Here is a 13,634-nt window from a genome sequence, read left to right as displayed (position 1 = left end):
TGTATTTTGATTGGTTTAAATAAATGAACACTCATAAAATATTTAGTAATTAAATTAAATTATTTTTAGTTCATATGACAAGAAAAGTTTGGCAAATTAATTGGTTTAAAAATTAATGATAACACAAAATTAGAAATGTCTTTAAAGCTGTCAACATACTTTCTTGCCTGGTTTACCTGCTTACTGGTGAAGGTTTTTGCATCCATGTAACTTTCTGTTCTGCTTTCAAAGCCTTTTGATTATCACTTTGGTTAAATGAATGACTGCTATTTTACAGTGTTCTCTGATTTTGTTTTGGTCAAATGTTTTGAGCCCTTTAACATCTTTGACAAACCTCCCCCAAATTGAATTCTAACTTAAGCATCTTTAACCTAGAATTAATTATGAAAATTTCCAGTTGGGTCCCTGGAAAGATTTCAAATATATATCTCTCATCTTAAAAGGATATTAAATGATTAGCCTCATTGGATAAATTGTATAAGAAACATGGTCCAATGATAAGTGACACTAGATCTTACTTAGTTTCATTTATTGGTATGCTGTTGATATGAATGTTTCAAAAACATCATTTCTACAAGCATGTAAGTTTATAGAAGTTTAATATATTATCAGTCATAATTCTGGTTACTATCTGTCATAGATATAGTGACGTTTCCTTGTTGACTGTAAACTTTCATCAGATTTTTAAAATCTCTAAAAATCATTTATACTCAGATTCATGAAACAGACTCCAACAAACACTCTTACATACAGGTTTCTGATAACTTTAAGGACAATTGACTAAACAAAAATTTCCAGAACTCTGCTAAAGAAATGGATGGATTCATGATACTACTAATGGAGATTAAGCAGAACAAATGTTGACTATATGACATTTGAATACCTGATAAAATCATGTCCGTATGACTTTTATTTAAAACATTTTTGTCTACTTGAAATGTTTGTTTTCCAGATTACCAAATCTTTGACTAAAATATCATATTTGAAAATATGCATACAATGCCTGACTTCAAAGGTCCCTAGACTTAAAAAAAGTAAATAAAAACTCACTTTCTGTCAGAGCCAGCATCCTTACAACAGTAAATAAAACCTGAAGTCTGCCTTGGTTTGGCTTCCTAGCCTTAAGAAGTTATTAAACCTGAGGTTTCTATGTGATCAATATAGAGAAAAAAAAGTTATACTTCTAAAAAAAAAACAGGTATAATACATTCATTATATGACTGTAGCTCTGTATACTATTTTCTTAATTTTTTCGGGTTCTTCTCATCCAAATTTCTTACAAAGAATTACAAAAAGGCAAACTTCTTTGTGCCTTAACCCCTATACATTGAAACTAGATAAATTTCAAGAAACAAGTCTGTGGGTAATGTATGGGCCACACAGAAATTCACCAAACTATCTGATGCTATAGCCAGAGACATGGAAATGTAAACCAGGACAAGTTGAACTTCCCATGCTATAAACGGCTTTTCCTAAGTGGTTGAAGCAAGACTCCATATAATAATTCTCACCACGTATGTCTGGACTTTTTAATATGTTCAGCTGATTACCTTTAAAATTAGTTTCATGGTTTAAAGCTATTATTCAAACTGGGCTTATTATTCCATTCTGATTTTAACTTTGTTCTTTTTGTCTGCCTAATCTCTGTAAATCCAGCTCTCTTCACAACATAATTTGCCTAAATGCTTCAAGATAATTTCTGATGCCTGTGGAACTGATAAGATGGAACTTGATGCTGGAATCCAAACAGCTGTGCTCAGAGAACATGTTTCCTTCTGGCCTCTTTGTTACTGTAATGTGTCCTGGGTCCCTGACAGGGCCTCATACTTTCCCCTGACTTGGGACAGAGAACACCAGGACAGGTTCATTTTCGCACCTGTCAGGTGCCAAGGGACAGGGTTTGGCACTCAGTTTTGTACCATTTTCTGCACAATTTCCCACGTGCCTTTGTGGCACCCCGACATGACTGTGTGATCTCTGGGTTAGAAGCTATGTCTTTACAGTCAATTACATTCTTAAAGCCTTCATGGGTCCCTTATTACCCTGTGGGTGCAAAGCAGTGTTTTCAGGGTATATGTGCGTGTGTCTGTTAGAGTATGCATGTCTGTGTTTGTGACTGTGTCTGTGTGTGTGTCTGAATGTTGGTTTGCGTCTATATGTGCACGTGTGTGAGCGTGTCTGTGTGTGTGAGAGAGGGACGCCAAGGTGAATGAGACACACCCTGCTTTGAGGAGCTCCGACTGGAAGATAGGGCCATCCAGGGCACAGGTGACTGTGGTGGGAATCAGACATGTGGTGGAGACGGGGTAGAAATCTGGGAAGGGGTGGGAAAAAGCTCCGTGGAGTGACGGGCCTCTGGGCTGGGGCTTAGAGGTGAAGCACATCTCACCTGGGCACAGTGCAGGGGACAGGTCTTCTGAGGATGGAACTGCTGGAGCCAGGCTCAGACGGCAGGGCCAGGTGTGTCCAGGGTCAGAGAACTCCAGTTTGACTGGGTGTTCTCAGAGTCTCCTTTGGTACTGGGACATCTGATGTGGTCACGAGGCCCAGGCCACAGACCGAACCCTCCTCTGGCTCCAGGAGGTCGGCAGGAGCCAGGAGGGGACATGGCTGCTTGGACTCCCCACAAGCCACACTGGGGGCCCAGAAGACTCAGCTGTGAGGTGTGACGGAAGATGGGGCATGGATGTGCTCTGGCTGCACCTATGTTCTCAGGGCCCCCCGCCAAGCACTTCTCACCCCTCAAGCCAGGGGCCCCAACTGAAGTTTTGGGGGGAAGCCACAGCCCACAGCTGAGTGAAAAAACTGGGCACAGACTCTGATAGGAGCACACCCTGATTTTGTCAACCCATGTCAGTTTATTTTCCCTCACCCCAGAAAGTTCAAGGCAAAATTGAGCACTAGCTGAGGTCCAGGCTCTGAAAGAAATCCAGGTGTTTCCCTGTAGGAGCACGTCGTAAAACCAGCACACACTCCGGGCCCCAGATGCCCACTCCTTTCTACCAGGGGAGCCCGTTCATGTTCTCGGTGAGAAGGCACCTCCCGGAGGTGGCCACCATGCAGCATCTGATGTGACTCAGTGCCCCTTAGGCCGCTGTGTCAGCTGGGCCAGCTCCCTCCCATGCTCGAACTGCTGTTGGCCGCCTCATGGAGCAGGGACAGCTCCCACTCCAGGTCTTCAATCCTCTGAGCGAGGTGGACTCTCCTCACCTCCAGCTCCAGGGCCTGGTGGCTCTTCAGGGCCCAGGGTCCCAGCTTCTCTCCATATGGGCCACTTGTCTCCAGTGGGTGAAGTTTATCTTCCTGCCACTCACAAGGGGAGATGCTGGGAGCCACCTGGGAATGACAGATGCACAACATGGACAGGTGACCCCTGAACGCTCTCAGCTCACTCTACCCTGAGCCCTCTCTGTGGTCTTGGCCCTGACTTTTGTCATTTAGACACTCTCTAGGCACCAACATCCACCCCAAACATGGGAATATGCCAGTGAGCTCCCTCCAGGGACTGACCTCATGATTAACAAATGAAGACACAGTGTTCACAAGTTTCTGTCACCACAGTAATGCGCAACAGTGGCCAACTATATCATTATACAATTGTCATGTTTAATAATTTAGAATGATTATTGAATAATTAAATCTCAGCATATTTTATAATCCCTCATCTAATCCTAATTTTCCCTTCCTTAAAACCAGGGATATTTGTATAGAATGTATTTTTAAGGATGATCACCTGTTACTTTATCCTCAATGAGTCATGCTCTTCTGGCCCCTCAGTGCAGCTGAGGACAGGCTGCTGCAGCTACCTAGTCCCTCTGCTGTCGAGCTACCTTCACGGCTGCCCGTCTGAGGTGGACGGAGGGCGGGTTCACAGAGGAACTGACCCCTCAGCTTAGAGCAAACGCTGTGGAGGAAGTCCAGATAAAGCTCAGGGCAAGAATGATTGGTGCGATGAGATGACAGGAAGCCAGCATCTGCATTTGGGTTTCCCGAGGGGACTCACCTCTGGGGCTCAGGGACCCTGGAAGGCCATGAGAGACACAGTTCCCGCAGCCTCACTGGGAAGGGCATCTGTGCCTCTCGTGGCCAGTCCTTGGGCCACACCCTGCCTTGTGTGCTCACAAGAGAAATGTCCCCTCAGCTGTTTGTGAACACAGGTGCCCTTCCTTATCGTTTCTGTACTGAGAGGTCAGTTTGACCAAGAAGAGTTGATATTCCAGATCTTCAGACATCAAGACCCAGATACCCACGATGTTCTCCTGAAACTCTCCATATTGAGGGACCAACCTGACTTTCCCTGCTGAGTAAGAATGAGAAGAAAACCTGCCCCTTGGCCCGGACTCCTGGGGTCACTGTGGCAGAGGGTGTTCCCTGGCAGGGGAAGAGGGGATTCTGTGGTATTTCAAGGTATCCCAGCCCAGACACCCACACTGGGAAGGCGGATGTGAAAAGGTGCCTACCCATGCCCCTCCGCCACCCAGGGTGCTTCGCTAATTTTAGCAACGCACGGACGAGGCTGGGACAAGTGAGGCCCTGGGCTTCAGTGTGAAAGTCCAGGGGCCCAGAACAGAGGATTAAACATGACCCGATAGCAAAGTGGGGACAGGACACACAGTTAGAGATAAATGACATAAAAGGTGCCAGAAACTTCAAGTCTGGTTGAATAGTATCTTATACAGTATGAAAACAATCAAACTGGTGAACTAACACCCAAAGACTGGCTGTCAGCTTTAGCAAATAAAGTTGGCTTTTTTGCTTTACTTTTTCTTTTTTTTTTTTTTTTTTTGAGACAGAGTCTCGCTTTGTTGCCCGGGCTAGAGTGAGTGCTGTGGCATCAGCCTAGCTCACAGCAACCTCAGACTTCTGGGCTTAAGCGATCCTCCTGCCTCAGCCTCCCGAGTAGCTGGGACTACAGGCATGCGCCACCATGCCCGGCTAATTTTTTCTATAGAGATTTTTAGTTGGCCATATAATTTCTTTCTATTTTTTTAGTAGTCATGGGGTCTCGCTCTTGCTGAGGCTGGTCTCGAACACCTGACCTCGAGCAATCCACCCGCCTCAGCCTCCCAGAGTGCTAGGACTACAGACGTGAGCCACCGCGCCAGGCCTTGCTTTACTTTTTCTATATTTTTAAGGAAATAAAGTTATCTTGAGCTCAGTGCAGACACAATGGCATGATCACTTCTATCTTTCATCCTCCTTTCTTCTCCATCCTTTCATGTGTCTGCAGCTAGGACAGGGAACAGCCTGGATGGAAGATGCATCTTGCAGAAAGCTCCTGGTCCCAGAGGTGTGCACTATTAATTAGGCTACATCTACAACAGCCATTGTTAGTGCTCCTTTTCCATGCCCGTCCTCAGTATTTTCAGGCTGTGAATTAACTTAGAGAGTTCCAACCTAATCTGACGGTGTGGGCTTCCCTGTCTCCAGCCCCAGCTCTAAGCTTTCCATTCATGAAACCAACAAAACAGAACCTGACTTTGACTGGCGGACATTCTGGTCAGAGCTGGCTATTGCAGTCCCAACACCTCTCTGTGGAAGGGGCCGTGACTCCATGGGTCCGACCCCCCTGGACACCTTAGGAGCTGAGATGCTCGTCTGCTGGGCTTACCACAAATGTGCAGCATTCACCTGGGGGCAGTGGGTCTGGCTCATCCTCCTCTTTCTGGAGCTCCAGGGCTGGAGAAGAGAGCTGGAAGAACTCCTCATTCACCTCATGCACAGTGTCTTCCACATGCCATATCTTTCTCTAGAAACAAGGAACATGTGGTCTTTATTACTTTCATTTGTATTCTAAGATCATTGAAAATTTCTTGTGCTCCTACTCCATGATTGACAGCGGGGTCAGTGCAGGGCACACAGACTCAGAGTCAGGTGCTGCTCTCGGACAGCTGAGCATCTGAAGGCAAGGGGAGCCAGACCTGCAGCCCAGCACAGCAAAGCAGTAAAGCTAATTGTAGAGAGATACACCAGGCACTGCAGGAGCAAAAAGCAAGACACCTAGTCCAGGAAGGATGGTCAGGGAGAGCTTTCTGGAGGAGGGAATGTCTCAGCTGAATATTAAAAGTTGGACAGGAGTTAGCAGGGTGGAGAGAGGGAGAAGAGCATTTTAGGCATTTGAGTAAACACAGGCATGAGAGAGTATAGGTAACATTGATCTATTTGTCCATCTATTCATTTGTCCACCCATTCGTTCATCCATCCATTCATCTAACCTTTCATAAATGAACTGAACCATCCATCTACCCATATATCCATCTAGCCACCAACCCACTCGGTTATTTGTCCATCCATATATCCACCCATCTATCCACCCACCCACCCATTCTCTACCCAGCTATCTATCTATGCTTCCATCCATAAGTATAGAAAGACTTACTATGAACCCAGTGTGTATCAAGACAATGGTCAGTTATGGGACACTATTAGGGAACTTCCATGGAGTTTATAAGCTGTGAAGAAAGGCAGACATATGGCAAGAAATTACATGTGAAGGGGGTTATGTGAGTGGATGTTTGGGTTGCAGTGGGGATTAATTAAAGTTCATTTGGCAGTAGCATAGAATTTGTCAGGAAAAGTGTCAAGAGATGATGCTAGAGAAATGAGGGTGGCGTGCTTTTCTTACATTGTGGGGTCATCTAAAGGCCAATTTGGTAGAACCTTTCTTATGAATAGAACCTTCATTTTCTAGGGAGGGTCAATTTGCCCAGCTGAAATATGATTTACCTCAGACTCTCCATAAGATAGAGATGATCATGTGGCCAGTTTTGGCCAAAAAGATGTAAAAGGCAGTGTTGCCAGCCTCTAAATGATGGCTTTGTTGTCAGGCTGGCCTCATAAAATGACTGCCAGCAGCACGCATGCTGGCTACTCCTTCACATCCAATGGCAGAGCAAAGGCCAAGGACAGTTGTTAGAACCGGTGGTTCTAAAACCATATGGTCTCAAGTTTCACTCTGACTGGGCCACCCCGATCCAATTTATGTAACTAGGAAAGTGCCATTCCCTGATTGACTTACATCTGCGTCAATCACTATGACAGGGAAATGGGATTATTCCAAGTGGTTTAGAGCAACCAGAGCCCTCCTCTGGATCTGAAGATGAGGTTTCCACTTCTAAACACCATGGCTGTCGCTCGAGGGAACTGAAAATGGATGGTAGAACAACTTCAATGTTTGCTACAATTAAAAAAATAATTTTTAGCTATTTAGTGCAGTGTTCCTCGTTGCCTTTTTTTCATTTTAAAGTTATCATTTATTTTACTACATTAGACACTTTCCAAATAAAATATCATGCTTTAGCATCCACAGGCAGGCATAGCTTAGAGTGAATTAATGGAAGCCAAGACATTAGCAACAATTTCAGAATATCCAGGTTGGCGGTCTTGTCTTCTCTCTCCAATTCCCCTGATTTTTCTCTCCCTCCATTTTCTCAATGATCTTTTGTTTTCCCTTTCCTTCCACTTATAATCCTGTTTTTCTCCTCTCAATATGACTTTTAACATATGCAAACATAACTGGATGTATAGTTAGACATTTGCCTACCTCCCACAAGTTTAGCTAAAGCCTCAAAGCTGTTGACACAGGTGACAATGTCCTCCCACAGAGGAACTACACATGCCCTCTCAGGAGTTATTCAGAGGAAGCCAAAATCATCCATTGCTCATGTCCCCGGCATCCTGTGAAAGAGAAAAATAGAGATTCATTAGAAACACAGTTCTACAGAGGTGAATTTATAGGTAGAGATGAGACAGGGATGGTCTCATCACCCCCCAGAGCCAACTGAGGAAGACTTTCAAGTGACTCACTCAGAGAGTGCCGGTGCTTGGCAGAAGGGGGAGCTAGTATCTTATTCTCCAAATGGATATATACCAAGAGCCACAGTCTAGGAGTTTGGAGGGTGAAACAGGAGAAGAAAGAAGAGAGTAAAAGAACAAATATTGCCCATCCTTCCCACCGCTGAACCTCAAGCTTTAGGGGCAGGGTTGAGCTGGGCTGAGGGTGGAGAGCTTACAGGAAACCTTTAAGTTGTATGCAGGATGGAAAGTTGGACTGAACTGGGCTTTCTAATACCTGAAAACACCACTCTTCAATAATATGCCCAAAAGGCCCCGCCGAAGCTTTTTTCAAGAATTGAGAAAGAAAAGTCCAAAAGAATACCATTTTAAGTTAGTTGCGGAAACATTCCTTAAAATTTTACATTACCTTTTTAATGCGAAGAAAAAGGTAGTTTCCTAATTCTACTCTACTGAATTCAGTTATTTATTAAGCAGGAGGAGTGGCTGCCTGAGCCCACAGAGAGATGGAGCTGAGCTTCTCTGGCTTGTGCCCTGGACACCAGCAGGGGAGGAAGCCCAGCACTGCTGGGCACAGAGCAGAACGTACGTAAACAGCTCACTACCCCTGGGAAATGGCAAATATTTAGCACATATGAAATATTTCCATTTCAGAATTCTGACAAGCAGAATTGTAATATACATAATATCCAAATTACTTCTGACTGGTAGAATTGTGTGGAATAAAGTAGAATTTTTCCATTGAGTCTTTTGGCAAAACATGGAATTACCTTCCTGTAGGAAAAGAAATTCACTTGGGATCAATGAAATCAGCCTTAAGAGTGTAGAGAATGTATTTGAACAAAATTATTATTAGGCTAAAATGAATATGGATAAATACCTGATAGAAAATAATCACCAAGGCCAGGCACGGTGGCTCACACCTGTAATCCTAGCACTCTGGGAGGCCGAGGTGAGAGGATTGCTGGAGCTCAGGAGTTCGAGACCAGCTTGAGCGAGAGCCAGACCCCCTCTGTACTAAAAATAGAAAAATTAACTGGGCATAGCGTCTGTAGTCCCAGCCACTCTGGAGGCTGCAGCAGGAGGATCGTTTGAGCTCAGGAGTTTGAGGCTGTGGTGAGCTATGACGAGGCCATTGCACTCTAGCCCAGGTGACAGAGAGAAACCCTGTCTCAAACAAAACAAAAAAAAAACCCACATTACTCACTTGGTATGATTTATACTCAAAACATCCCTATCACTTTGAATCCATTATATTTGAAATCTCCAAACAACTTTCAAATATTGAAAAAAGACACATGCCAGAGCTCCTGCCTAGTAACTTCCAAGTGGAGAGTTTATGGATAATTCATTCTAACATTCCGTAAGCAGGTAGCATACCCGCATACATTATGACGGTGGAAAACATGAAAGGGAAAAGCCAGCGAAAGCACTGCTCATTCACAGTCAGCGCAGCAGTGGGCTGGTGACAGTTTTCTAGGTGACTCTCAGGGAGGCTCCAACCCGGCGGCGCTGGGTCAACGTGATTCCTTAACCCTGGCCCTTACAACTACACACCACTGTGATGCGCTCCGAAGCTGATTACAAAAACCTGACTGCTTGGGCACATCAAGTACTTGGGCGTCCTTTTATATTTCTCTCCCACGGAACACGAAGCCTGACACCTGAAACTCGTCTAACCTTGTTCGGGGGCTTTGGAGTTTTTATTACTTTTAAAGCCCACTGGGCATAGATTCAGTTTCGTGTGCGCTGTGTATGCAAGACCAACCCATCTCCCGCATGCACGGGGAAGAACGCCTGACAATCAAGCGGCTCCGTCTCCCGAGTAACTTTTTTATCGGTTAGTCCTGAAATTCCCACAGGCAGCAAACGTCAAGCACCGGCCTGGCCACGCGCACAGACCGGGCCCTGGCGCCTCCCGGGCGGATCTGTCCACCCTGGTCCCGCCCGGCCCAGCCCCGGCCCGCTCCGCCCGGGGCCCTGACCCGCGCCCCCCTCGCTGGCCCCGGCGCAGCAGGGCGCCTCGTCGCGAGCGCGTGGCTCCCCCGACCGCCCGCCGCGCGTGTCCCGAAGCCGTCCCGGCCCGCGCCCGCCCGCCGTCCCCACCCGGGTCGCACCCACGCCTGGCCTGGCGGCCGCACCCCGATCGCCCATCCGAGGCCCCCGCAACTCCCCCAGAGGCCGCGCCCGGAGCCCGTCGGCGCTCCCGGAAGGGGGTCCCGCGGGGGACTGAGCTCGCAGCGTCCTCTCCTCTCCAGACACCTTCTCCTCCAGCCGCGCTCACCTGGCCAGCTCCCGCCGAGGGGCTGCCCGCCCGCACCCCGGGCCGCGGCGGGAGCGGGGCTCGGTGGGTCCGCAGTCGTCACGGCGCGGGGCGGGGGCTCCCTCCCGCCGGTCAGGCCCGCCCTTGAGTTTGACCTTTCCCCCCAGCCTGGCTGTGGGGAGGGGCCGAGCGGGCTCGTGCATGTCTCTGTGTGCGTGCGCGCTACCGGGCAAGGGGCCAGGGTCGCTCCCCGATGCCGGCGTCATTGCCATGGCAACGGCAGCCCATTACCCCCCCCCCAGTTTTCCAATTCCTGTCCCCGCCCACCGTGTGCGTCCCTGTGCCTCTTGTGCTCTCTCACAGGAACGCACGCACTCTCAGAGCACTGGGGCGTTGGGAGGTCATCTGGGCCTCCTCGCTCCCGGTCCCTCTATCTCCGCCTCTCGAAGTTCGACCAATCCGGTGAGGAGGAGGTGTGGGCGGGGCGGGCTCGGTTCCCAGAGAGGTGTGAAAAATTTCCCGATGCCGAGTGAAAACTGTTCCAGAGCGACAGAGCATGTCCAGTAGCAAAAGGGCGCGCTGGAGGCCAGTTTAGGGAAGAAGAGGAGGTGGCGGCATCGGGGTAGGTGGGAGAAATGTTAGGGCAGGTACTCTGCTGTCAGATTCGGACCCTGTGGATTGGAATGTAGCTCCGCCGCATCTGGCTGTGTGACCTGGGGCGTGCTCCTTAAACACTGAACTGCACGTCCCGGGTAAAATGGGGTTGGTGAGTAAAATCGACCGCTGTTCTTCCAAGGATCGAAAGAGAGAATGTGGGAAACGCCTCACCTGGCAAAGGGTAGAACCTAAACGCCTGGGTATTATTATGGAGCCCACATCCTCCGTATTTCACAGATGGAGGGGACAGGGGACTTAGTCAAAACTTAAGGGACTCGTTCCAGGTCAGGTAGTGGCAGAGAGCCAGGCTTCAAGTTCAGTAATCCTCGTCCTACGTAGCCTGTCTTGTGCGGGGGCATCACAAATCCCGTGTGATCTGTGCGTCACTTCGTAGTCTTGCCTCCTTCCCAGCCCCGCGAAGGTTTAAAATTCCGCACATAGGGTTGAACAGCTTTGGGGCAACTTTTAGAAATTCAGCTTCTGAATTTGCCCCTGAACGACCAGCAGAACGGTGCTTTCCTCAATTCCCTTGGGGCCGCTGCATTTCTTCTAAAGTTTTGGTTAAAGCGTAAACACAGTAGCAGGGACCTCCAGGACCTCCACAATCCCTAGCTAGTGGAGGGAAGGTAACTCGGTTAACCAACATTTACCTAACATCCACCAAGCAGCAAATGTATTGAGCACCCTAATGCTTACCCACACCCTAATCCCTAACCCTAACCCTAGTTCTAACCCTAACCCATTCACCATTGTTTCTTAGGCCTGAGTACTACTCCATGGTATACATATACCACATTTTATTAACCCACTCATGTATTCACGTGCACTTGGGTTGTTAACACCTCTTCGCAATTGTGAATTTTGCTGCAATAAACATTTGAATGCAGATGTCTTTTTTATAGAATATCTTTTGTTCTTTTGGGTACATGCCCAGTAATGGGATTGCTGGATCAAATGGTAGGTCTATGGATCTCTTTGAGATATCTCCATATTGCTTACAACAGCGATTGCACTAATTTGCAGTCCCACCAGCACTGTATGAGTGTTCCTATCTCTCTGCATCCACACCAACATGTATTGTTTTGGGACTTTTTGATAAAGGCCATTCTCACTGGAGTTAAGTGATATCTGATTGTGGTTTTGATTTGCATTTCCCTGATGGTTAGAGATGTTGAGCACTTTTTATATGTTTGCTGGTCATTATTCTGTCTTTTGAAAAGTTTCTGTTCATGTCCTTTGCCCATTTATTGATGGGGTTGTTTGATTTTTCCATGTTGATTTTCTTAAGTTCTATATAGATTCTTGTTACCAGCCCTTTATTGGATGTATAGAAAGCAAATATTTTCTCCCATTTTGTAGGCTGTCTATTCACTCTAATGACAGTTTCCTTGGCTGTGCAAAAGCTTTTTAATTTGATCAGATCCAATTTATTTATTTTGGTTGCTGTTGTGATTGCTTTGGGGATCTTCTTCATAAATCCTTTACCTAGGCCAATGTCTAAGAGACTTCCCAACATTTCTTCCAGAATTCTTAAGATTTCATGCCTTAGGTTTAAGTCTTTTGTCCAATGTGAGTTGATTTTTGTGAGAGGTGGGGATCTAATTTTAATCTTCTATGTGTGGATATCCAGTTTTCCCAGCACCACTTATTGAATAGAAATTCTTTTCTGCAATGTATGCTTTTGTGTGCTTTGTCGAAGATTAGATGACAATATGAGGATGGTATTATATCTGGGATCTCCGTCCTATTCCAAAAGTCTGTATCTCTGTTCTTGCGCCAGTACTATACTGTTTTGGCTGCTATAGCCTTGTAGTAAAGATTGAAGTCTGGCAGACTGATGCCTCCCAATTTGTTCTTTTTGCTTAAGATTGCTTTGGCTATACAAGGTCTTCTCTGGTTCCAGAAGCAGTGTAGAATTATTTTTCCTAAATCTGTAAAGGATGATGGTGGAATTTTGATATGGATTGCATTAATTGTACAGATCACTTTAAGTAGAATGGACATTTTAACAATATTGATTCTACCAATCCATGAACACGGTAGGGATTTCCATCTGTGCACATCCTCTACACTTTCTCAGTGTTTCATAGGTTCACCCTATACATATCTCTCACCTCGTTATATATATTGTTAAATATTTAATTTTCTTTGATGCTATTGTGAAAGGTGTTACATTTTTTATTTCATTTTTGGCTTGACTGTTATTGGCATATATGAATACCATTGATTTTTGTGCATTAAGTTTGTATCCTGAGACTTCACTAAATTTATATATCAATTCCAGGGGTCTCTTGTTTGAATCCTTGAGATTTTCTAGGTATAATAGCATATCATCAGCAAAGAGTGAGAGTTTGACTTCTTCTGCCCCTGATCAGACACCCTTAATTCCCTTCTCTTGTCTGATTGCTATGACAAGCACTTCCAGCACTATGTTGAATAGAAATGGAGGTAGTGGGCAAACTTGTCTGGTTCCAGTGCTAAGTGGGAATGCTTTCAATTTTTCCCCTTTCAGTATGATATTGGCTGTGGGTTTATCATATATGGCCTTAATAATTTTAAGGAATGTTCCATCTATGCCTATTTTGTTAAGAGTTTTTAACATAAAAGTGCACTGTATTTTATCAAATGATTTTTCTGCATCTATTGAGAGAATCATATGGTCTTTATTCTTTCTTTATTTATGTGGTAAATTACATTTATAGATTTGCATATGTTGAACCATCCCTGCATCCCTGGGATAAAGTGGACCCCACCCCCTGGTCATGGTGAATTACTTTTATAAATGCTCTTGGATTTGGTTTGCTAAAATTTTGTGGAGGATTTTTGCATCTATATTCACCAGTGATTTTCATCTGTAGTTTTCTTTCTTTTGCTACATCTTTTCCTGGCTTTGGCATCAAGGTGATATTGGCTTCACAGA

At 45.8% G+C, this 13,634-nt stretch overlaps 1 long non-coding RNA gene across 2 annotated transcripts in view; it reads left to right on the top strand.

The window, feature by feature from the left end:
- The first annotated feature begins 10,417 nt into the window (after nucleotides 1-10,417).
- LOC123629277 overlaps nucleotides 10,418-13,634 on the top strand; it is a 12,915-nt gene continuing 9,698 nt past the window's right edge. The window contains exon 1 of one of the 2 annotated variants that reach the window (XR_006731987.1): nucleotides 10,418-10,519. This is a non-coding gene — a long non-coding RNA (uncharacterized LOC123629277). Of the gene's footprint in view, nucleotides 10,520-10,552; nucleotides 10,680-13,634 lie in introns of those variants that run through there. The other variant, XR_006731986.1, reaches the window with a different exon arrangement.

This window comes from Lemur catta, unplaced genomic scaffold (genome assembly GCF_020740605.2).
Source record: "Lemur catta isolate mLemCat1 unplaced genomic scaffold, mLemCat1.pri scaffold_126_ctg1, whole genome shotgun sequence".
NCBI lineage: Eukaryota > Metazoa > Chordata > Mammalia > Primates > Lemuridae > Lemur > Lemur catta.
Note: the sequence above shows the minus strand (reverse complement) of the source record. Positions and strands in the feature narration are given on the sequence as shown.